The sequence below is a fragment of the Podarcis erhardii genome, assembly GCF_964252035.2.
Source record: "Podarcis erhardii genome assembly, chromosome: 7".
NCBI lineage: Eukaryota > Metazoa > Chordata > Lepidosauria > Squamata > Lacertidae > Podarcis > Podarcis erhardii.
This window is the reverse complement of record NC_138511.1, coordinates 90,333,765-90,359,693: the sequence shown is the minus strand read 5'-3', so window position 1 is coordinate 90,359,693 and position 25,929 is coordinate 90,333,765. Positions and strand designations below refer to the sequence as shown.

The 25,929-nt window shown below is 49.3% G+C and overlaps 1 long non-coding RNA gene across 1 annotated transcript in view; it reads left to right on the top strand.

Annotated features, from left to right (window-relative positions):
- LOC309346275 overlaps window positions 1-25,929 on the top strand; it is a 303,343-nt gene that overhangs the window by 198,842 nt on the left and 78,572 nt on the right. The gene's annotated exons all lie outside the window — the stretch shown is intronic.

Sequence of the window (25,929 nt, the reverse complement as noted above, 5' to 3'; positions counted from 1 at the left end):
TCTGCACCCTTTTGCATTGTGAACCCCGTGTTTTGTACCGGACCCCAAACCAATGAACTGATGCTCAAACCAGGGGTCCGAGGTATCCCCCCAAAAAACCCCAAAGCTGTCCAATTGAAACAAACTGGTGCCAAACATTTGCACTCATTCTGCACCATGACCCCCAACCAATTAACTGGCACTCAAACCAGGGGTAGTTGGTATCCCACAAAACCCCAACATTGTCCAATTCATTCCAAAGTGGTGCCCCTTTTGCACCATTTCGCAGCAGCCCCCAAACAAATTGAGGCTCAAACCAAAGTTCGAGGTATCCCCCCCAAAAAAAACTCCCCACATTGTCTGATTCACTCCAAACTGATGCCAAACTTTTGCACTTGTTCTGACTCTTTTGTACCACAAACCCTGTGTCTTGCACCAGCCCACAAACTGAGTAGCATACTCAAACTGGGGGGCATCATTATCCCCCCCCAAAAAAAACCTCTACATTCTCCAATTCACTTCAAACCAGTGCCAAACATTTGTAATCGCTTTTGCACTGCGGACCCCACATTCCGCAGCAGCCCCATAGATTGAGTAACTGACACTCAAACCAGGGGTCATAGATATCCCCCCCAAAAAAAAAAATAACTTCACCATTGTCCTCTTCACTCCAAACTACTGCAAAAGTTTGGCACCCGATTGGAGTGTGCTGGGTACTACATGGCACAGCTTTCTGTTTTCAGGACTCGATGTGTTGTCGAACTCTATGATGTTGTCGTACTCTACGATGTTGTCGTACTCTACGATGTTCGGAAAGCAGGCAGAGCAAAGCGGAAATAGGTGACAGGTGCTGGCTGTGAGCCAGCGGGACTCCCATGTGTTGTCATGCTGTCGGCACAGCTTTCTGTTTTCAGGACTCAACGTGTTGTCGAACTCTACGATGTTGTCGTACTCTACGATGTTGTCGTACTCTACGATGTTCGGAAAGCAGGCAGAGCAAAGCGGAAATAGGTGACAGGTGCTGGCTGCTAGCCAGCGGGACTCCCATGTGTTGTCATGCTGTCGGCACAGCTTTCTGTTTTCAGGACTCGACGTGTTGTCGAACTCTATGATGTTGTCGTACTCTACGATGTTGTCGTACTCTACGATGTTGTCGTACTCTACGATGTTTGGAAAGCAGGCAGAGCAAAGCGGAAATAGGTGACAGGTGCTGGCTGTGAGCCAGCGGGACTCCCATGTGTTGTCATGCTGTCGGCACAGCTTTCTGTTTTCAGAACTCGACGTGTTGTCGAACTCTACGATGTTGTCGTACTCTACGATGTTGTCGTACTCTACGATGTTGTCGTACTCTACGATGTTCGGAAAGCAGGCAGAGCAAAGCGGAAATAGGTGACAGGTGCTGGCTGTGAGCCAGCGGGACTCCCATGTGTTGTCATGCTGTCGGCACAGCTTTCTGTTTTCAGGACTCGACGTGTTGTCGAACTCTACGATGTTGTCGTACTCTACGATGTTGTCGAACTCTACGATGTTGTCGTACTCTACGATGTTTGGAAAGCAGGCAGAGCAAAGCGGAAATAGGTGACAGGTGCTGGCTGCGAGCCAGCGGGACTCCCATGTGTTGTCATGCTGTCGGCACAGCTTTCTGTTTTCAGGACTCGACGTGTTGTCGAACTCTACGATGTTGTCGTACTCTACGATGTTGTCGTACTCTACGATGTTGTCGTACTCTACGATGTTCGGAAAGCAGGCAGAGCAAAGCGGAAATAGGTGACAGGTGCTGGCTGTGAGCCAGCGGGACTCCCATGTGTTGTCATGCTGTCGGCACAGCTTTCTGTTTTCAGGACTCGACGTGTTGTCGAACTCTACGATGTTGTCGTACTCTACGATGTTTGGAAAGCAGGCAGAGCAAAGCGGAAATATGTGACAGGTGCTGGCTGTGAGTCAGCAGAACTCCCATGTGTTGTCCTGCTGTCGGGCACACCTATTTCTCCTCCTCCTGCCAGGGTAGAAGGCCTTTCATGCCCCAAGCATGACATCCCCTCTAGACCCTCAGCCAAGATTACCTGGGAATTTCTCTGGCTCACAGCCATCACCTGTCAACTTTTTTCACTTTCCTTCGACTGCTTTCGGAACATCATGTTGTGATAGTTCCCCAACACTTTATTCGAATGGTCGAGTTCGCTGTTTTGTGTCCTGAAAACAGAAAGCTGCACAGGTATAAATACCTGCGCCATGGAGAACCCAAAACACTCAGATCTGCTCCGGGGAACGGAGAGGACGTCGCGACAGAATTACGATGGGAACAGGTAAGGACACGGCGTATTCTTCGCTTCGACCCTGCAGCTCAGGTTGCAGAGTCGGGTGTGTGTCGGGGATCGACTCCTCCGGATCGTAACAACCGCAATTAAGTTGTGATGGCTTTGTTGCAGCAGGTTGGACTAGATTACTCTTGGGATCCCTTCCAACTGTACCACTCGATGATACGTTCCAACAGAGGTTGGGCGGCGATCAGTCGGGGATTCCTTAGCTGTGATTCCTGCACCGCAGGCGATTAGATTAGATGACCCCAAGGAAACATTGCAACTCCGCAGGTCTATGATGCTAATTAAGTCTGCACCCTTTTGCATTGTGAACCCCGTGTTTTGTACCGGACCCCAAACCAATGAACTGATGCTCAAACCAGGGGTCCGAGGTATCCCCCCCAAAAAACCCCAAAGCTGTCCAATTGAAACAAACTGGTGCCAAACTTTTGCACTCATTCTGCACCCTTTTGCACCGTGAACCCCGTGTTTTGCACCGGACCCCAAACCAATGAACTGATGCTCAAACCAGGGGTCCGAGGTATCCCCCCAAAAAACCCCCAAGCTGTCCAATTGAAACAAACTGGTGCCAAACTTTTGCACTCATTCTGCACCCTTTTGCACCGTGAACCCCGTGTTTTGCACCGGACCCCCAACCAATTAACTGGCACTCAAAACAGGGGGAGTTGGTATCCCACCAAACACCCACAATTTTGTCCAATTCATTCCAAAGTGGTGCCGAATTTTTGCAATAGTTTTGCACCCTTTTGCACCATTTCGTAGCAGCCCCCAAACAGAGTAATTGAGGCTCAAACCAAGGTCGAGGTATCCCCCCCCCAAAAAAACCCCACATTGTCTGATTCACTCCAAACTGGTGCCAAACTTTTGCACTCATTCTGCACCCTTTTGCACCATGAAACCCGTGTTTTGCACCGGACCCCCAACCAATTAACTGGCACTCAAACCAGGGGGAGTTGGTATCCCACCAAACCCCAATATTGTCCAATTCATTCCAAAGTGGTGCCAAATTTTTGCAATAGTTTTGCACCCTTTTGCACCATTTCGTAGCAGCCCCCAAACAGAGTAATTGAGGCTCAAACCAAGGTCGAGGTATCCCCCCCCCAAAAAAACCCCACATTGTCTGATTCACTCCAAACTGGTGCCAAACTTTTGCACTTGTCCTGACCCTTTTGTACCACAAACCCTGTGTTTTGCACCAGCCCACAAACTGAGTAACATACTCAAACTGGGGGGGGGGCGTAGTTATCCCCCCCCCAAAAAAACTCCACATTCTCCAATTCACTTCAAACAGGTGCCAAATTTTTGTAATCGTTTTGCACCATGAACCCCACATTCTGCAGTGGCCCCCCAAATTGAGTAACTGACACTCAAACCACGGGGTCATAGATATTCCCCCGAAATAACTTCACCATTGTCCTCTTCACTCCAAACTACTGCAAAAGTTTGGCACCCGATCGGAGTTTACTGGGTACTCCATGGCACAGCTTTCGGTTTCCAAGACTCGACACAGTGAGCCGGCGAACTCTCCCGCCACAATGTTTGGAAAGCAAGCAGAGCAAAGCGAAAATAGGTGACAGGTGCTGGCTGTGAGCCAGCGGAATTCCCACGTGTTGTTAGCCAAGTCAGTGCCTAGAGGTGATGTCACGCTTGCAGCACAAAAGGCATTCTGCCGTGGCAGAAAGAGGAAAAATAGGCATGCCGTCTGGTTCACCGCCCTGGAATCATTCACCTTGGCATAGAACAGGGAGGATGAGGCAAACCATGGGTTTTGCGATGCAAGTTTGCAAATGTTTGGCACCTGTTTGGAATGAATCGGACAATGTTAGCTTTTTGGTGTTAACTATGACGCAGGTGGCACTGTGGGTTAAACCACAGAACCTAGGGCTTGCTGATCAGAAGGTCGGCGGTTCGAATCCCTGAGACGGGGTGAGCTCCCATTGCTCAGTCCCTGCTCCTGCCAACCTAGCAGTTCGAAAGCACGTCAAAGTGCAAGTAGATAAATAGGTACCACTCCGGCAGAAAGGTAAACGGCGTTTCTGTGCGCTGCTCTGGTTAACCAGAAGCGGCTTAGTCATGCTGGCCACATGACCCGGAAGCTGTATGCCGGCTCCCTCGGCCAATAAAGCAAGATGAGCGCCGCAACCCCAGAGTTGGTTACGACTGGACCTAATGGTCAGGGGTCCCTTTACCTTTACATGAGCATCAGCGGAGCTAGTCGCTCGGGCACCCGGAGTGGCGCACATGTCTTGCACCCAGGGGCAGAGTGACCAGCAGCGATCTGCCAGGTGTGGATTTTGTCACACGCACCCCTCAGGGATGACATACTTCCAGGTTTCAACACTCGCACATGCGCAGAAGCACTCTGTGTGCCTTGCACATGTGCAGAAGCACTCTATTGCGCTGCGCACATGTGCAGAAGCGGAGCCTCTAGTTACGCATTTTTTGGGGTGTGCACGGCTGCATCAATAGGAGTATAGCATCTAGATCAAGGGAAGTAATAGTGTCACTGTATTTTGCTCTGGTCAGACCTCACCTGGAGTACTGTGTCCAGTTCTGGGCACCACAGTTCAAGAAGGACACTGACAAACTGGAACGGGTCCAGAGGAGGGCAACCCAAATGGTCAAAGGCCTGGAAACGATGCCTTATGAGGAACGGCTAAGGGAGCTGGGCAGGTTTAGCCTGGAGAAGAGGAGGTTAAGGGGTGATATGATAGCCATGTTCAAATATATAAAAGGATGTCACATAGAGGAGGGAGAAAGGTTGTTTTCTGCTGCTCCAGAGAAGCGGACACGGAGCAATGGTTCCAAACTACAAGAAAGAAGATTCCACCTAAACATTAGGAAGAACTTCCTGACAGTAAGAGCTGTTTGACAGTGGAATTTGCTGCCAAGGAGTGTGGTGGAGTCTCCTTCTTTGGAGGTCTTTAAGCAGAGGCTTGACAACTATATGTCAGGAGTGCTCTGATGGTGTTTCCTGCTTGGCAGGGGGTTGGACTCGATGGCCCTTGTGGTCTCTTCCAACTCTAGGATTCTATGATTCTATGAATTAAATCCATAACAGAGGTACCACTGTACTCAGTTGGGGGGTCGGTGTAAAACACAGGGGTGAAATCTGAGTGGCTCCCAGTGTATCGCTGAGTCCAAACTAGCTAGAGGGCACCAGGTTGACAAAGACAGAGTTAGAGTGTGGTGGCCTGGTGGGAGAAACAGGCGAGAATCCTTTCAGAAGCAAAGGCAGCATGCTGTTTCCTCTAGAATTCTTGATTCCCCTCATATGCATATGCAAATGCATGCAGATTTTAATTGGCTCAGTTAACCGCCTAAAACTTATACAAGTAATCAGCTGGAATGGAGCGGGAGAGGGAGGAAGGAGGAGAGTCTCGTTCCCAACAGCGTCTGCGTGCCTTTTAGCAGCTGGAGACGGGCAGAAATTCAACCTTTTTGATAAGGGAGCTGCACCTGTTGGATTTCCACCTGCCGGACAGCTCTTAAAGGCAGGGCATCTCTGTGGGGCAGGTGGGGTGGCATAAGTGCACAGCAGCCTTCTCCAACCCGGTGCTTTTCAGGGGTGGTGTAGCGGTTAGGGTGGTGGGTTAGGACCAGGGAGAGGACCTGGTTCGGATCCACCTCACTCAAGAGGGAGAGTAACAAGAAGAGCTGCGCCTGTTGCATTTGGGCTCCCAGGATTAAGTGAGGAGGGGGCAGAACCACGCCTGCTACCTTGAGCTCTTTAGAGAAACAGGTGGAATATAAATATAAATAGCTGGATCGTCTAGTCCAGCCCCCACTGTGCAGGAATTGGGGGGTTAGACTAGATGACCCTGGGGTCCCCTTCTAACTAATTCCATGATTCTGTGATTCTATGAGCTCAGTTGGGGCATTGCAGGGGCCTGGACTAGTTGACCCCTGGTATCCCTTCCAACGCTACAATTCTAGGATTCTGCAAGGCTCTTAATTTCAGGGACTTGGGTTCGAATCCTGCACTGGTAAAAGATTCCTGCATTGCAAGGGGTAAGACTAGATGACTTATGTGGTCCCTTCGAACTCTAGAAATCATGATCCCTGCATGGATATTGAAGAGAGCCAAATGCAAAAAAATATTACTGCTCCAAATAATAATAATAATAATAATAATAATAATAATAATAATAATACTGATGCCTTGGACCACAGCTGGGCTGGTGGGTTAGCACCTGTAATCCAGAGCCTCTGCAGAGCTCTAGGTTGGAGAAGCCTGGTGTGCGCTGTCAGAAACGGAGGACAGGTGTCTCGGCACACCTGCCAGTTTCTCTGCTCTTTGAAGAACCCGCCAGTCACCTTTTGCAAAGGTCTCTGGGGGGGTCAGCTCCCCAAACCCTGCCGCCTTCCCCCCACCACACAGACATGTATACCCTAGACCCCCGTTCCTTGCCAGGACACCCCGGCGGCGAGATCCCTTATGCTAATTGCCCAATTACTCACCTTCCCCATGCAAATGTAGCTACAGAGAAATAATTGAAGCCCTAAACAGTGACAAATGATTCTGGCTCCGGAGGACGAGAAGCGTCGAGGCAATTATCTCCCAGCGCTTCTCAAAACCCATCTTTCCTTTCCAATATTTTATTTATCAGAGTTTTTCCTCTCCGTGGTGGTAATGGTGCAATTAGCCGTCTCCCAGGAATACCCAGCGGGGCGGCCGGGGAACGAGGGCATCCATTTGGCCCCAAAGTCTTCCTCCTCCCTAGTCAACAAAATCTCCTCCCGGAATCTCATTCACATGCCTTTCGCCCCAAAATACCCACCTGCCTAGACGTTGGGGTCCCCCAAGATGTAATCCCAAGGAAAGGGAGCTGGACCAGTCAGGATCCGTCTCTTAATGACACTCGTAGAATCACAGAATCATGGAATTGTAGAGTTAGAAGGGAACCCCGGGGTCATCTAGTCCAGCCCGCACTGTGCAACAATCAGGGGGTGGACTAGATGACTCTGGGTGTCCCTTCCACCTCTACTGTTCCATCATACTAGGCCTTGCCACAGGTAGCCAATGACCTTGAGAAATTCCAAATCCCAACAGTCCCCCTCCAACCCAGCATGACCAACAGTTGTGGATGATGGGTGTTGTGTTGTTGTTGTTTAGTCGTTTAGTCGTGTCCGCCTCTTCGTGACCCCCTGGACCAGAGCACGCCAGGCCCTCCTGTCTTCCACTGCCTCCCGCACTTGGGTCAGAGTCATGCTGGGACACTGTCCCACCATCTCGTCCTCTGTCATCCCTTCTCCTTCTGCCCTCCATCTTTCCCAACAACAAGGTCTTTTCCAGGGAGTCTTCTCTTCTCATGAGGTGGCCAAAGCCTTGGAGCCTCAGCTTCAGGATCTGTCCTTCCAGTGAGCACTCAGGGCTGATTTCTTTCAGAATGGAGAGGTTGGATCTTCTTGCAGCCCATGGGACTCTCAAGAGTCTCCTCCAGCACCAGAATTCAAAAGCATCCATTCTTCAGCGATCAGCCTTCTTTGTGGTCCAGCTCTCACTTCCATACATCACTACTGGGGAAAAGAGTGAAAGAGGTGAAAGAAAAAGGGTGAAAGAGGAGAGCGCAAAATATGGTCTGAAGCTCAGCATCAAAAAAATGAAGATCATGGCCACTGGTCCCATCACCTCCTGGCAAATAGAAGGGGAAGAAATGGAGGCAGTGAAAGATTTTACTTTCTTGGGCTCCATGATCACTGCAGATGGTGACAGCAGCCACAAAATTAAAAGACGCCTGATCCTTGGGAGAAAGGTGATGGCAAACCTAGACAGCATCTTAAAAAGCAGAGACATCACCTTGCCAATAAAGGTCCGTATAGTAAAAGCTATGGTTTTCCCAGTAGTGATGGGTGGTGTAGTCCACAGCAACCAGAAAGCAACACAGCTGGAGCCATGGTTTTTGAAAAACAGCAGAGAACACCCAGTTTAATCAGCTTGAACTCGCTTTGAGTTCTGCGTCCTTCTGAAAGGAGATGAAAGCAAGTGGTCCCCGCTGGCTTTCAGTGACTCAGCGCCCCCCCCCTTTCATCCTGGCATCAACGCGAAGGCAAACTGTGATCGCATCCCCCTGGCCGGGCGTTGAAAGGGGTCGGGGAAACGCTCGTTCTCCAAATTGGCGTGCCTTTCCCGCTTCTTTAATCAGAGCCTGTTTACACCATCAGATCCGGGGTGTTTTGTTTTTTTGCTATCTCCGCACCGTTGATCAAGAGGTAACAGCCCTTCAAATATTAATCGCATAATAACAATCCCCATTTGTTCAAGTGTCTTAAACAGAGGGAAAGAAAGACACTGCTCAGAGATAAGAAACACACAATCCCTCGAAGAATAATCAGATGGCCCCCACCCATGGGAATCATAAATCCCTGGCAATTTCAGATCACACACCCTGGGCTCATCATCTCCAGTCATTTAAAAGTGAATTTTGTTGTCTAGCGAATGGAGAAAACTCTTCTGGATAGGATTGCTTATCCCGGTTTAAAAAACAAAGTGAGGGTGAGCGCCTGATCTTACTAACACAGTCAGTCTCCTGCTGGTGGAATACAGAGGTTTTGGACTGCAATTCCCATCAGCTGGTGGTGAAAGTTGTAGTCCAGAACCTCTGAAGGACACCAGTTATGGGGAACGCTACCCTTCCACTTCATCAAACTCAGGGACATTGCGGTTGAACTTTCTAAACAGAGCATGAGCGACGCCATTTTGGTTAGAGCAGCAGTTGCATATTGTTGTTGTTTAGTCATTTAGTTGTGTCCGCCTCTTCGTGACCCCCTGGACCAGAGCACGCCAGGCACTCCTGTCTTCCACTGCCTCCCGCAGTTGGGTCAAACTCATGCTGGTAGCTTTGAGAACACTGTCCCACCATCTCGTCCTCTGTCATCCCCTTCTCCTTGGGCCCTCCATCTTTCCCAACATCAGGGTCTTTTCTGGGAGTCTTCTGTTCTCATGAGGTGGCCAAAGTCTTGGAGCCTCAGCTTCAGGATCTGTCCTTCCAGTGAGCACTCAGGGCTGATTTCCTTCAGAATGGATGCGTTTGATCTTCTTGCAGTCCATGGGACTCTCAAGAGTCTCCTCCAGCACCAGAATTCAAAAGCATCCATTCTTCGGCGATCAGCCTTCTTGATGGTCCAGCTCTCACTTCCATACATCATTACTGGGAAAACCAGAGCTTGAATTATACGGACCTTTGCTGGCAAGGGGATGTTTGTCATTGCTTTCAGTTGCACGTTACCCTCCTCCAAAAAGAAACGAGGGCAAAAGAGGGCAAATTGCAAAGCATTGTTGGCACCTGCCGGTTTATACGCAGAGGTTTCAATTGCAAAAATAATGTAAAGAGAAATCCACAGCAAGTCATGACCCCGTGAGCTGTTTAGTCCAGGATCTAGCAGTGGGCAGGCAATTTCATGGAAGCTCCTGCCCTCCTTTCTTTCAGAAGAAGTACAGCTCTCCTTCATAGAATTATAGAATCATAGAATTGTAGATTTGGAAGGGAGACCAGGGATCATCTAGTCCAGGCCTCTGCAATGCAGGAATGTGAAAATGTCCCTTATGAGGATCAAACCTACAACCTTGGCGTTATCTGCACCAAGTTCGAACCAGGGATGCGGGTGGCGCTGTGGCCTAAACCACTGAGCCTCTTGGGCTTGCTGACCAGAAAGTCGGCGGTTCGAATCCCCGCGACGGGGTGAGCTCCCGTTGCTCGGTCCCTGCTCCTGCCAACCCAGCAGTTTGAAAGCACACCAGTGCAAGTAGATAAATAGGTACCATTGCGGTGGGAAGGTAAAACGGTGTTTCCGTGCACACTGGTTTCCGTCACGGTGTCCTGCTGCGCCAGAAGTGGTTTAGTCCTGCTGGCCACATGACCCGGAAAGCTGTCTGTGGACAAATGCCGGCTCCCTTGGCCTGAAAGCGAGATGAGCGCCGCAACCCCATAGTTGCCTTTGACTGGATTTAACTGTCCAGGGGTCCTTTACCTTTTTATGTTCGAACCAAGTGCACTATCTAGGCTTCTTTGGAGTTTTTTGGGTTTTCTAACAAAGGCCAGGGATTCTTTAGCTGTGGTTCCTGCATTGCAGGACCGTTGGGGTCTCCCAGTCTATGAGTCTATGACTCACCACGCAATGCTTTTTCCCAAAGGCGCCCGCTCGCCTTCGAAGAACTGGATTAGCCACAGCAGCAGCAGCCCATGCAAAGCGCACCAATTAATTCTGCTGCCCCACATGCGCCGTCGCAGCTGGTGGGCACCCTCCTTTCCACGCGCTGAGTTTTAAGGAAGTTGGAGGCGACCAAAACCGCAAGTCGGAGACGGGAGCACCCAGTAGGATCAGGGGTTTAGCAGAGGAGGCTGGAGCCCCTGGCGACGCTTGGCTTAGGAAGGGAAAGGCGATTATGTGCCCAGCCCGTTTAATGATGCTCTTCAGATTTTAAAAGGCTGTCATGAAGGCAACAGAAAGCTATTATTCTTCCTTGTCGCTGAAAGCCACGCTCACCCGGGCAAGGTGCAATGGGCTTTCTGCCGCGAGGAAGGTGGATCGGCAGGAGTATTGAGGAGGATAAAGTGGTTGCTTCAAGCCCTAAGGTCTGCAGAAACGGGGGTCTATTTCCAGGCTGGCTTGCCCCACAGTCCCTCATTCACACTAAAGACCTCCAGTGCATTGATTTGCAGCTTTGCAATCCCAGGGAGAGTCTGTAACAGTTTGCAGGTCATCCTCCCCCCAAAAAACCCTGCTTCTCCCCATCTCACGGAGGTTCTCAGGCACTACTAGCCATAGCAGCTGGGCTCTGCCTCCACAGCTGGAGCCAGTAAATGCCTCTGAACGCCAGTTTTGTTATTACACCCATTTCACAGAAGGGAAAACCAGTTTCTGGAAATCATCCTCTGGAGGCGAGCAAACCAGCCCTTGAAATGGGTATGGGATTTGGCCTGTGGTTATAACCAACCACAGGGGAATTAGCGTCACGGGACGGCACAGCAGGGAGGGACACCCAAAGGCCATCGAGCCCATCCCCCTGTCAAGCAGGAATCGTGGCTAAAAAGAGGACTGTGCAAAAGAAACCAAAGAAGCATTTGAAAGGGTCACTCTCAGTGATGACCCCCTTTTACCCCTTCCACTGCCGTCTTGGGCTCCAGGTTATGGGAGCCCAGCATTCTGCGATGTCTTGACATGACATCATGACATCACGGGCCCCGCAGCCTCGGAACCTGACTTCTGGTCTGGGGTGTTGCAAAGGGGGTGGGGGGTGGTCCGCCCCAGGTGTCACGGCTGGGGTGTGTGTGTGACAAAATCCCCCCAAGCGGATTGGCATTGTGGTGCTCACAACCCCGGAGGGCGGATTTTCGTGATTGGTGTGATTGGCTCACAACGCTGACGTGCAGTGCTGACATGGTTTTATGTGACCGTCGGTTGGATTTGTGCGATCCGCAGGAACTTTGGGGTATCCTAAAAAAGCTAAAGAACTCTGGGCAACCTTCCTGAAAAACAGCAGACCTTGCTGTGCCTCTGCTTCTGGTCTCACAAGGCCTCAGAGATGCTGTCCAAGGTCTCATATCTACGGGACCACCTCTCCTGGTCTGCCCCGCAGAAGACCTTAAGGTCCATGAATAATCATAGTTTCGAGGTCCCAGGCCCTAAGGAAGTCGGAAGTCAGACTACCCTCCACCAGGGCCAGGGCCTTCTCAGTGATGGCTCCGACCTGGTGGAATGCTCTGTCCCAGGAGACCAGGGCCCTGCAGGATTTAACCTCCTTCTGCCGGGCCTGTAAGACAGAGCTATTCCACCTGGCCTTTAATTTGAATTCAGCCTGATCTTTTATTTCCCTTCTCTTCCCTCCCCCTCCCCTTTTATGAAGACCCTGCTCTGAGACCCCACAGCTAATCCTCCCCTGGTCTCCTCGCTGGCCCAAGTAGGACTAATTCAGCCAGCTAGCCCTGGGGATTATCTGATTGATTATTTTTGAATTTTATTGTTATTCATGGTTTTTATACCGTATTTTATGCCGCTTTATAATTAAGTGTTTTAAAGTGTTTTAAATTTGGTGTTAGCCGCCCTGAGCCCAGTTTTTGAACTGGGAAGGGCAGGGTATAACTAAAAATAATAATATTATTATTATTCATAAGGTATTAGAGCCTGATTTCTGGTGGCTTTGCAAGGCACCAAAAGTTACATGGGGGGGGGCACTGTGATGTGGGTGCTGAGGGCCTGCTATAGTTGGCGCCCCTGTTGCTTAATCGACTCCCTCGCTGCCTCGGGAAAACAATTCACCTTCCAGCTATTCCCCACCTCGCCATCTTCCTTCTCTTCTCCCACCCCCGGATTATCAAAACGCCTGCCAGGCTCCATTAAACGCGGCAACAATGTGAGACTCCCTACCAATTTCATTCGTGAGCAACGCCATCCGCTGTGTTTAGCGTCAATTAGTGGCGGTCAGGATTCTGCCCTCGCCGCATTTTGGAGGACTGGGTTTTGCCCCGGCTCAAGCCAAACCTCATCCCTGCCTCCCGAGACACACACCCTCCTTTGAGAAAATACGGTGTCGGTTTAAGATGCCGGTAAACCCAAGTGGGATTTTTAATTACCAGCCTGCAAGGGGGATATTAATGTCCCAAGTCAACCCATGTCTGCGCTGGGAGCCATTAACGGCAGGCCTTCCCTGGCGTTCCTTTAGATCTCACACAAAGCCAAGCCGCCTGGCTCAGGGCACAACACCAGAGCTGTTTGTGATTCCATAATGACACAGATTAGTGGCCTTTCAGGAACTATAAACCCAAGGATGCAAAGCAGAGAGGAATCTGGCTGCAAACGGCTGTGTGATTAAGGAGCATATGAATCTGCACTGAGCAGGTCCCAGCTCAGCGTGGAATTGCTTTGGAACGGGTTCCGGGTGCGGAAACAAAGTGATTGCCTTCAAATGCCATCGCCAAAGGGCAGGGAATCATAAAATCATAGAAGTGGAAGGGACCCCTGGGGTCATTCAGCCCAACCCCCCGCGATGCAGGAATCTCAACTGAAGCATCCATGATAGATGGCCCTCCAACCTTTGCTCAAGAACCGCCAAGGAAGCAGAGTCCACAACGTCCCGAGGGAGGCCATTCAGGTGGTTCTTAAAAGCTTTGCAGATGAGGCTGAAGGATTGAGAGAGAGGGCATCTGATTTCTCCCAAGAACAAAAGGCCTTAGGGTTGCATCCGCACACCTTCCACTGGGTGTTCTGGGTTTGGGCTGGGTGTTCATCAGTATGCAGATGACACCCAGCTCTACCTCTCTTTTAAATCGGAACCGGTGAAGGTCCTGTGTGAGTGTCTTGAGGCGGTTGGAAGATGGATGGCGGCTAACAGATTGAGGTTGAATCCTGACAAGACAGAAGGACCATTCTTGAGGGACAGAGGGTGGTGTGGTGTGGAGGACTCCCTGGTCCTGAATGGGGCAAGTGTGCCCCTGAAGGACCAGGTGTGCAGCCTGGGAGTCATTTTGGACTCACAGCTGTCCATGGAGGCACAGGTCAATTCTGTGTCCAGGGCAGCTGTCTACCAGCTCCATCTGGTATGCAGGATGAGACCCTCCCTGCCCACAGACTATCTAGCCAGAGTGGTGCATGCTCTAGTTATCTCTCGCTTGGACTACTGCAATGTGCTCTACGTGGGGCTACCTTTGAAGGTGACCCAGAAGCTGCAATTAATCCAGAATGCGGCAGCTAGACTGGGGACTGGGAGCGGCCGCCGAGACCACATAACACCGGTCCTGAGAGATCTGCATTGGCTCCCAGTATGTTTCCGAGCACAATTCAAAGCGTTGGTGCTGACCTTGAAAGCCGTAAACGGCCTCAAAGGCCCAGTATACCTGAAGGAGCGTCTCCACCCCCATCGTTCTGCCCAGACACGGAGGTCCAGCTTTGAGGGCCTTCTGGCAGTTCCCTCACTGCGAGAAGCAAAGCTACAGGGAACCAGGCAGAGGGCCTTCTCGGTAGTGGCTCCCGCCCTGTGGAACGCCCTCCCTTCAGATGTGACGGAAATAAGCAGCTATCTTATCTTTAAAATACATCTGAAGGCAGCCCTGTTTAGGGAAGTTTTTAATATTTAATGCTGTACTGTTTTTAACATTTGATTGGGAGCCGCCCAGAGTGGCTGGGGAAACTCAGGCAGATGGGCGGGGCATTAATAATAAATAAATTATTATTATTACTATTATTCCACTTAAAATGCTGTGACACCAGTGTAAAGAGGCATGGATTCTTCCGCCAGAGAATCACAGAATCATAGATATATTGCAAGGGGCACCCAAGTGTCATCTAGTCTAACCCGCTGCAATGCAGGAATCTCAGCTGGGGGGGTGGATCCCTGACAGAGAGCCACACAACCTCTACTCAGAAACTTCCAAGGAAGGACCGTCCACAACCTCTGGGGGGAAATCCTGGGAACTGTAGTTTGATAAGGGTGCCGAGAGTTGTTAGGAGACAACCCCCCCCCCATTCCTCTCCCAGAATCTCCCAGTATCTCTCAGTGCCCTTATCAAACTACAGTTCCCGGGATTAGGAGGGGGAGCTGGTGCCCTCCAATTGTTACCGGACTACAATTCCCACCAGCCCTGAGCTTTGGCTATGCAAAAAGGCAGCAGTCCTGTAAACTGGGAGTCTGTTTACAAAGCTTTTAGAACAATGGGATATCGGGAATTCTGTGGGAAGAGGGTGGGCGATGTCATTCCTTTTTTTAAAAAAAATAGTATTTATTCAAATTTTGAAAATTACATAGATAAAGAATAAAAAGACAAAAAAAGAAAAATAAAAAAGACAGAAAAAACACAAACAATTAACAAGAAAAGAAAAACAAGTCAAGCCTTTACATAACTTTCTTTCTTTTGCTTATTTCCTTGACCTCCTCACACCTCCCTTTTTTGTATTCTAGTTCAATTAGATGTTTCAGCAAATCCTTTCCAACTTTGTTTTTATCCTAATACTTTATCGTAATATACTGTAATTCACGTCTTTCACCAATTAAAAAATGAATTTTAACCTAATCTTTTATATCATTTCTGCTAAAACCACATTACTTCATTCCAACAACCTTCTAACATTCCTTAATTTTGCAATGTCATTCCTGGTTTGAGGGACAACCTTCATCTCCCACTTCTCTCGATTCAGCTCCTGTGAAGCGGATTCTGCTGGCAGCCGCAGCCGTGATTTTGTTTCTGGAAATCGATCGGGCGGATGGAGCTTCCATCAACTGGTGCTTCTTCGGCGACTTCTCGCCCCCGAAAGCGACGAAGGCCTTCAAAGAACTTACGTACAAATACGTAAGTAGGATGAATTATTTGTTTCTTATGTGATTTGCACCCCTCTGTTTTCTCCAGAGAGCTCAAGGTGGCTCTTCTGCACCTCCTTGTTTAATCCCCTGGGAGGTAGGATAGGCTGAGATTGAATGACTGGCCTCACCCATGGAGAACCCCAAAATACATTATGAAAACATACATCCCCACACATTCAGCTTCTTCCAGTAAGGTAAAGGTAAAGGGACCCCTGACCATTAGGTCCAGTCACGAACGACTCTGGGGTTGCGGTGCTCATCTCGCTTTACTGGCTGAGGGAGCCGGCGTACAGCTTCCGGGTCATGTGGCCAGCAGGACTAAGCCACTTCTGGCAAACCAGAGCAGCGCACGGAAACGCCATTTACCTTCCCGCCAGAGCGGTACCTATTTATCTACTTGCACTTTGACGTGCTTTCGAACTGCTAGGTGGGCAGGAGCAGGGACCGAGCAACGGGAGCTCACCCCGTCGCACGGATTCGAACCGCCGACCTTCCGATCGGCAAGCCCAAGACGCTCTGTGGTTTAACCCACAGCACATTCAACTTATCCCAGTACCCATCTACAAAACCTTTTATCATCAAGCGATTCACAAGCTAGCATAAACCCACCTAGGATAGGTACGTCGGCAGAGCATGAAACCCTAAACGTCAGGGTAGTGGGTTCGAGACTGCATTGCAGAAGCTCCCAAATTCTCTTGCAAAGGTGCCTTTCTGCTTTGATCCGCTTGCCAGTCTCAATTTGCGCACCGTTTTCGTTTTGTTCTTTTCTGTAAGGGTGATATGCCACCCTCTCTTGCTCCCATTTCCTCACCTCTTAAGCCCTTCCAGAATGTAGCAATATAACCCTATGTGCAGCCACCAAGAAAAATCCAATTAGTGGCTTATCCCCGCCTTAAACCTGCTTGTCATTTAAATAGAGGTTCTTATGTTTTCATAAAGGGTTTTTAAACAAATGTGTGTTAAGGAAGGCATGATGCCAAACAACCTACAAGGCAGGCTGCCGTAACCCCAAAGGTTTTGAAAGCACCCAGGTTGAGGAAGGAGAATTCACCTGCAGGGCTGGGCGATATCTGGTTTTCAACATTGCGATAGATCACCAGCTAAACATTGCAAGATATCGATTAATCACAGTGTCCGAAATAAGGATGGAGCTATGCAGAAGCTTCACGGTTTTCCCCACATCACGATTTTTGCATAGCGCAGACACACACATCATGATTCGCGATATATTGCCAGGTCAAAAATTACAAAACTGATCTCAGGATATGGACTCAAACCAGTTTGGGAGAATACAGTGGTACCTTGGTTTGCGAACAGTCTGGTTTGCATAGGTTTTAGATTACGAACACGTCAAAACCGAAAGCGTGTGTCCCAGTTTGCGAACTTTTTTTGGATTATGAACAATTTTTTTTGGATTATGAACACATTTTTGGGGGAGGCCCCATTGGCAAAAGCGTGCCTTGGGTTACGACCTATTTTGGTTTACGAACGGACCTCCAGATGTACAGAATGTGCTCGTAAACCAAGGTACCACTGCATGTCGAAATATGCCCTATTCTCCTGACAGCATCGTGCCACCGACCTGCATAATTCCTGCATTGCTGGGGGTTGGACTGGATGACCTTTGGGGTCCCTTCCATCTCTACAACCCCAGGATTCTGTGACCTGTTTTGATCCCGGCATGTCGTCAAGGAGGCCCTAACTTTGCTTCTGTGCCTTGTCATTCCAGGAGGACTTGAGGAAAGAGTCTCAGCCATGGATGAACTGCTCTGGGGAGCATCTCAGGTGGCCCAAAGCATCTCTGCACAACGTGAGTGAGCCCCTCTTTTCCTTGGGGGTGGGGAAGCAACGCGCATGAGCCCCATTCTGCCCCACACACTGCCTGCCATGGCAGAGAGAGCCAGGACCCGAGACGGGTGGGGTGTCCTCGTTTAGATGCAGGGAAATGTATCTAAGAGAGATTTAGGTAAAAGGTAAAGGGACCCCTGACCATTAGGTCCAGAGTCGTGGCCGACTCTGGGGTTGCGGCACTCATCTCGCTTTATTGGCCGAGGGAGCCGGTGTGCAGCTTCTGGGTCATGTGGCCAGCAGGACTAAGCCGCTTCTGGCGAATCAGAGCAGCGCACAGAAACACCGTTTACCTTCCCGCCGGAGTGGTACCTATTTATCTACTTGCACTTTGACGTGCTTTTGAACTGCTAGGTTGGCAGGAGCAGGGACCAAGCAACAGGAGCTCATTCAGTCGTGGGGATTCGAACTGCCAACCTTCTGATCGGCAAGCCCTAGGCTCTGTGGTTTAACCCACAGCGCCACCCGTGTCCCAAGAGAGATTTGGGGAAGCCTATTTTGGCCACAAATAGTCATAACCCAGGCAACCAAAGCCACCAAGAGACTCCTCAGTGAGGGAACGTTGCAGCGTTTGGGACATTTCAGAGGAGAAGAGAGGCAGACGAGACAGCAGTTTATGAATTTATACACGACACGGGCAAAGTGGAGAGAGAGGAAGAAATTTTCCTACCTCTCACATAACATGAGAACTTGTGGACATCCTGCTGGGAGATTCACACGAAAGAAACCACTAAACAGCATGCGGTTAGACTGTGGAACTCCCTGCCACGCCAGGCAGAAACAACAACAAGGTAGCACTTGAGCTCTCTTCTTTTGACAGATATGGGATAAACGAGAAGCCTTGGCGATGAAGCTCGACTTGGTTATCTCCGTCCTGCGGAACCACAGCCAGACTGTGTCTGCCAAAATCGTCAAGCCCGTGTTGGAGGAGTACTTGATGCCCCTCCAAGGGAGACTCGCAAACTGCGTAAGTAGTTTCTCAGCCCCTTATTGTCCCACTCACCCATGCTGCCCCCAGTTCCACCAGGAAGGGGAATTTCTAAACCACATCCCCTTCTCTCATTCAGATAAAGCATAAGCCTTCGGATCACAGAGCCTCCAGTCACCTGCAGGAATTTAAGGAAAAGCTTCAGACGTTTAACACCACAAATGTCCAGGTGAGAGCCCGTTGGATTTCATTTTTTAAAAAAAAAAAAATATTTATTACTTTACCAACAATTTAATCCTGGTGGATTTCATCAGGGTGCGAGACAGGACCGGCAAAGGGGGGGGGCTGGGAAAAGCTTTGAGGGTTGGATAGAGTGGGGAGCCTTGCAAATAGAATAACAGAATTTTGGCCACCTCATGAGAAGAGAAGACTCCCTGGAAAAGACCCTGATGTTGGGAAAGATTGAGGGCATAGGGAGAAGGGGGCGACAGAGGACAAAACGGTGGGACAGTGTTCTCGAAGCTACCAGCATGAGTTTGACCAAACTGTGGGAGGCAGTGGAAGACAGGAGGGCCTGGTGTGCTCTGGTCCAGGGGGTCACGAAGAGTCGGATACAACTAAATGACTAAACAACAAATAAAATAAAAAAAATTCCTTCCAGTAGCACCTTAAAGACCAACTGAGTTAGTTCTAGGTATGAGCTTTCGTGTGCATGTGCATGCACACGAAAGCTCATACCTAGAACTAACTCAGTTGGTCTTTAAGGTGCTACTGGAAGGAATTTTTTTTATTTTGTTTTGACCATGGCAGACCAACACGGCTACCTATCTGTAACTTAAACAACAAATAGTTGACCCCAGAACAACATTGCAATGGTTGACTCACACAGGGCGCAATATAACTGTAATGGAGAAAATTACAGTGGAACCTTGGTTCTCGAACAGCTTAGTTGATGAACAAATCGACTCCCAAACGCCAAAAGTGTTCCAGTTTTCAAACACTTTCCAGAAGCCAAGCATCGACACGGCTTTCGCTTGAGTACAGGAAGCTCCTGCAACAAATTGGAAGGCACGCCTTGGTTCTCGAACGGTTTCAGGAGTCAAACGGACTCCCGGAACGGATCAAGTTCAAGAACCAAGGTTCCACTGTGCTCATAATTTCAGATTTCAACAAGGACCAGAACATCCAAACAATTTTAATATGATTTGGCATCTTTTTATTCCATAGACATAAAAGGTAAAGGTAAAGGGACCCCTGACAGTTAGGTCCAGTCGTGGACGACTCTGGTTGTGGCGCTCATCTCACTTTATTGGCCGAGGGAGCCGGCGTACAGCTTCCGGGTCATGTGGCCAGCATGACTAAGCCGCTTCTGGCGAACCAGACCAGTGCACGGAAACGCCGTTTACCTTCCTGCCGGAGCAGTACCTATTTATCTACTTGCACTTTGACGTGCTTTTGAACTGCTAGTTGGCAGGAGCAGGGACCGAACAACGGGAGCTCACCCCGTCGCAGGGATTTGAACCGCCAACCTTCTGATCAGCAAGCCGTAGGCTCTGTGATTTAACCCACAGCGCCACCCGCGTCCCTTGCATAGACATAAGTTGGCATAATTTAATAGATGGTTTGGCATTATTTTATTACGGAATTTCCAAGACATGCCTGGCAAGGCCAATTGTTGTGATAGGTATACAGATGCTCTCGTTCTCATATATTCTCTCTCTCTCTCTCCATCCCAGCAATCTCCAGAGTGTCTAGAAGTAGCTATGGGCCTGCATCTATATAGTTTCTTGAACAGAGATATAAGGCAAATCGCCCAGCACCACCAGCACCCACCCCCCTCCTCTGACTGAGACCCAGCTCGACCCAATTGTGCCAACCCAGGACCTCTTTATCCCACTATTTCCCCAAAACGACCAGCTGGAACTGGAAGACCACCCGCCCTCATTCATCACAATGCTTCCGCCTGCAGATTTGGACCAAGTGTTTGACTTCCCCACTCAACAGCCCTCCAGCCGTTCTAGACCACAAATCCCATCCTTCGCAGCCAGCCTGGACCACAAACCCCCTGGCACAAGCATGCCTGCATCCTTTCGGATTTGCGAAGTTTCAACGCCTGCCTGCAAAGCATTTGCCAGCAGCCTTCCACACCCGGACCAAGATGCATTCCAGATGCAATTCTCTTCCGGCAAGAGAAAAGCAATATTGCCCAACGAGCGCTTGCAAATCCTGACGGAACTCTATTGCAGAAAATAAACTATGTCATTTATTTTAATTTCCTTGGTCCTGGAATTAACAAGTTCAAGAGGGAGGAGGGGGAAAGGGGAATCATTATTTAAAGTGCAGCGCGTTCATAAAAATGTTATTTATTCATGCATCTGCGTCTGTTTGCCCAGAATAGCTATTATTTCAAAAGTGGTTTAAGAGGACTCTCTCTCTCTCTCTTGGAACGGACAAGCCAGGCTGCCCCCTGCTGGAAGGACTTATGCTTTGCACACACCATCGGAATTGCATCAGCAAATCCAGAATTCAAACCTGGTTTTTGGAGCAAAATCAAAGGCTGCGATATTTTGCTAAATTGTTTTGGCAGCAAATCCACCGTCTTCTTACTTCAGAGGAATCCACTTAAAATAGTATTACTCTAGAGCAGCTTTCTCCCAACCTAGGCACCTTTTGGATTTAGCTTGGTCGAAGCTGCTGTAGAGAAAACAAACTGCAGACTGTGGCCAATAATGACAATTTGGCAAATGGCAGGGGGGTTCAGAAAGACTACCCTGGCTACCTCGCAGGGTTGTTGTGAGCATAAAATGGGGAGAACCTCATAAGGCACGAAGAATAATATTTCTCATTTCCTGAATCCCACTGAAATAAACTGCACAGGAAAATCTTCCAAGGTGGGCTCATGGCCGCAGAAAAGTCAGGACAAATAATTGATTGTCTCGAAGACCGTTAAAGTAGTGATAAGCTTCATTATAAAAGTAATAATAATTTATTTGTTCTTTGTTATCCCGCGTCCTCCATGGCCAGTGGTGATTTGATGTTATTTTTATTAAAAGATATATTTTCTTACTATTTATTTTATATATAAAAATATACATGTATACTGTACGTTACAACCAAAACCGTTGTCTTTCTTGTTTTTCTTTTGCAACGGCTCTGAATCTTAATAAAAAGATGGGAACCGAAACTCTTGCCTTTCTGCCACCTACACGTAAAAAAAAAAAAAGACTGGAAATTACACGGGGCAAGTGGGTCAAGACCCCATCTACTCCCTGACCCCCAGGAGGGTGAGGGTGTAGCCTTATTGGAGTTCGCCGATTGGGTCTGCATTGCTCCCGGACAGGAGGAAGGAAGTCAAATGACACCAAGGGCTGGTTCAGAGAAAGAGTTCTTTATTTCTGCTCTCCAGAACAGCAGAAAGGCACCTGTGTGGTCAGTCCACATCAAGTCCAAATAAATGAGAAATTTCATCAGTATATATATCCTCCAGGCACCCTCTCCCTCCTTCCCCGGGAATCCAGCCATGTCAGCCTATCCACGCAGGTTGACATCACAGATATTCCTGCTCCAGCACTCTTAACCATAAAAGGATATTCCTTCCTGCCCTTCTGACCATAAAAGGATCTTTCTGTTCCTACTCTTATCTTGGAGCAAGAGGTCACCATCTCCAAGAACACCCTCTGGCGCTGTTCCCAGACTAGGTCTGTGCATCTTTGCGGTCAGGATATGAGATAAGGCACAGACATGTCTTCCCTGTTCTACTGGTACAGTCAAGGCCACCCTTGCCGTCACAAACTGATAAAGGAGAGGGCTCTGAGCACTTGTTTATACAGCTGGGTTTTTGGCTCAAGAGCTCAAGTTAAAGCATTTTAGCTAAGGAAAACTAGGGATTTCAAACTGCCTGCACAGTCAGTTTTGGGTTTGGGAAACCCATTCCCTCAGGGGGAACCAAGTCCTCTCTCTCTGGTCCCCTTCCCAGGCCAGACACTCCTGGCTGGCCCTATCTGACACTCTGAGTATTTCTACCAGGCTGGAATCACAAAATCATAAGAGTTGGAAGGGACCCCAAAGGTCATCCAGCTGAACCCGCTGCAAAGTCTGACCCCCCCCTTCCTTTTACAAGATCCTTTTATAAGACCCTACATGCAAGTGGCCTCCCTAACGCTTCCCACTGGCACATATAAGAGCAGCACAAATTGTTGGGCCTGGTCAGCACTCAATGTCCCACCCCCTATAGTTAAAATTTGTAGGTTGCCATCCGATTTACTTTTGTTTTGATCTTAATCTGATTTTAAGTTGTATTTTAATTGATAGTTTGACTTTATGTTTTTAACGTCTTATAGATTTTGATGTTGGGACGTGGGTGGCGCTGTGGGTTAAACCACAGAGCCTAGGACTTGCCGATCAGAAGGTCAGTGGTTCGAATCCCCACGACGGGGTGAGCTCCCGTTGCTCGGTCCCTGCTCCTGCCAACCTAGCAGTTCAAAAGCATGTCAAAGTGCAAGTCACGAAGAGGCGGACACGACTAAACGACTAAACAACAACCCCACCTATCCTTCGGTCTCAAGGTACTCTCTCTCCCCATTGTGTCCTGGCAATAGCCCTGCAAAGTATTTGAGTTTGAGAGGCTTCGACTGGCCCAAGGTCACCCACTGACTGTCATGGCTGAGTGGCGATTCGAACCCTGGTCTCCCAAGGTCATCAAGATAGGCACCGCTCACCCACCCTGCTTTGGGTGAATTTGCCAGCTGGGATGTGTCCTCGATCTTTGACCGTGACTCTTTTGAGGTTGGATTCAGGATACAGATGTGAGTGCAGAAACCAGCCTACTCTGCAGGGATGAAGTTCTCGCCTGCTGCCCCGCCCACTTTTGCCCCTGGCCACGCCCATCCCTGACATCTGGCCCCTGGAAGTTCACGCAGAGGCAGATGCGGCCCTCCGGCTACAAAGGGCTCCTCGCTTTTGCTGCGAGAGTCTGGTGAGTTTCCTACCCACCCATCTGCTGTCTGAGCTCAAAATTTGCAGCTGATCTCCGGTTAGCACCGGCAGTGGCGTAGCGTGGGGGGTGCAGGGGGGCCGGCCGCACCGGGCGCAACATCTGGGGGTTAGGGTTAGGGGGCGCAAATCCACGGGTTAGGGGGCGCAAATTACTTGCCTTGCCCGGGTGCTGACAACCCACGCTACGCCACTGAGCACCGGTTCCCTTCGCTCTGTCGGGGATGAAAAACGGGACAGCAAAATTCGGCGCTGCTCTGTCTGCGACCCGCTCCGCCCTCCCTCTTCGGCTTAACCTTTACATCGGTGTTTTGGCAGGAGATGGGGAAGACTTAATTTATTTAAATGGAAAAAAGAAACAAGTGGAGGTGTTTAATTGAATTACATGTCGGGGGGGGGGAATTACTAATCCCATCAATGCGTCGTTAGCTCCTGGGTGATTAATGCTGACATTAAGTTGAAATAATTCTCCGCATTCTCGTCGATGTGCGGGCGGAATCAGTGGCAGGTGGGGGCTGAAAAGAAAACGGTTTATGATACTTCCCCAGCGGGTGAGGCGGAGGGAAATCTTGGCTTCCCAGACAGGCAGCGTCAAGGAGAAAGGGGTGCTGGTGTGCCCCAAAGGTCCAGGAACATCACCCCGAAGGTGGCAGAATGGGAAAGTTGGTCACAGCAAGGTACATAGAATCCTAGAGTTGTGTTGTTGTTGTTTAGTCGTTTAGTCATGTCCGACTCTTCGTGACTCCCTGGACCAGAGCACGCCAGGCACTCCTGTCTTCCACTGCCTCCCGCAGTTTGGTCAAACTCATGCTGGTAGCTTCGAGAACACTGTTCCACCATCTCGTCCTCTGTCGTCCCCTTCTCCTTGCGCCCTCCATCTTTCCCAACACCAGGGTCTTTTCCAGGGAGTCTTCTCTTCTCTTCTCATGAGGTGGCCAAAGTCTTGGAGCCTCAGCTTCAGGATCTGTCCTTCCAGTGAGCACTCAGGGCTGATTTCCTTCAGAATGGAGAGGTTTGATCTTCTTGCAGTCCATGGGACTCTCAAGAGTCTCCTCCAGCACCATGATTCAAAAGCATCCATTCTTCAGCGATCAGCCTTCTTGATGGTCCAACTCTCACTTCCGCACATCACTACTGGAGGTGGGGTAGAAATGGAATAAATAAACCAACAGACACCTGAAGGGTCCACGTGAATTCACCCAGGTATTGAACAGATCATCCCAGGAGGCCTCTTCCTCATCTGGGTCTCCTCACCCCACAATCCACACCAGACACCCAAATCGAGGTTGGTAGACACCAGGAAAAAATATCCACCAGGTCCGAAATTCTCTCTCCAGGAAGACCCCCTGTGGGGTCTTTTCAGTGTCTGCAAAGGAGTTTTCTGTTTCTCCAAACCTCTCCACCTTCTCAATCCTTTCAGCTCAAGCTCTTTTAAATTAAGAAGGATTCTCTGTTTGTGCTGCTGTTTCGCAATTATTTTTTAATAACGGACGCTATTTCTTGTTTTTATGCTTGCAAAGCCTTTAGACTAAAAAGCACACTCTGATGCATTTGCAATGAGAGAGAGAGAAGCAGTGGCCAAGCTATTTAGAGAACACTTTTTCACCTGCAATACATCTGTCTTCACCCACGATTCACCTGCAGTATCTCTGTATTTCTTCCTGACACCAACCATCCTTACTGCAGGGGAGAGGCAGACAGAATCAAAGTCACACCAAGATAAAGTTCAGCATCCTCTATTATGGACAGGCCCCTTTCGAGATGCGAATACATCATTGTTGTTGTTGTTTAGTCGTTTAGTCGTGTCCGACTCTTCGTGACCCCCTGGACCAGAGCACGCCAGGCACTCCTGTCTTCCACTGCCTCCTGCAGTTGGGTCAAACTCATGCTGGTAGCTTTGAGAACACTGTCCAACCATCTCGTCCTCTGTCGTCCCCTTCTCCTTGTGCCCTCCATCTTTCCCAACATCAGGGTCTTTTCCAGGGAGTCTTCTCTTCTCATGAGGTGGCCAAAGTCTTGGAGCCTCAGCTTCAGGATCTGTCCTTCCAGTGAGCACTCAGGGCTGATTTCCTTCAGAATGGAGAGGTTTGATCTTCTTGCAGTCCATGGGACTCTCAAGAGTCTCCTCCAGCACCAGAATTCAAAAGCATCCATTCTTCGGCGATCAGCCTTCTTTATGGTCCAGCTCTCACTTCCATACATCACTACTGGGAAAACCATAGCTTTTACTATACGGACCTTTGTTGGCAAGGTGATGTCTCTGCTTTTTACATCATTAGAGTTGTCCATTAAGGATCCATTAAAATACACACATCCCTGAGGTTTGCCTTGATGTTCCTTCTGAATTTTTCCATCTCTGTAGCCTGTGGTGTGTGTGTGTGTGTGTGTGTGTGTGTGTGAGCTTCCTCTCCCCACACCCCCACCCTCCCTGCACTAAAGCTAATTTGCGACTCAACCTTACCCGCAGAAGGCAGAAAACTACTTAGCAGTGGCTCTCAAAGAAACAACTGGAGCTTGTCCGGAGACATAAAACTATTAGGTGAGGAAATGTGAAATGGGTGTATAAA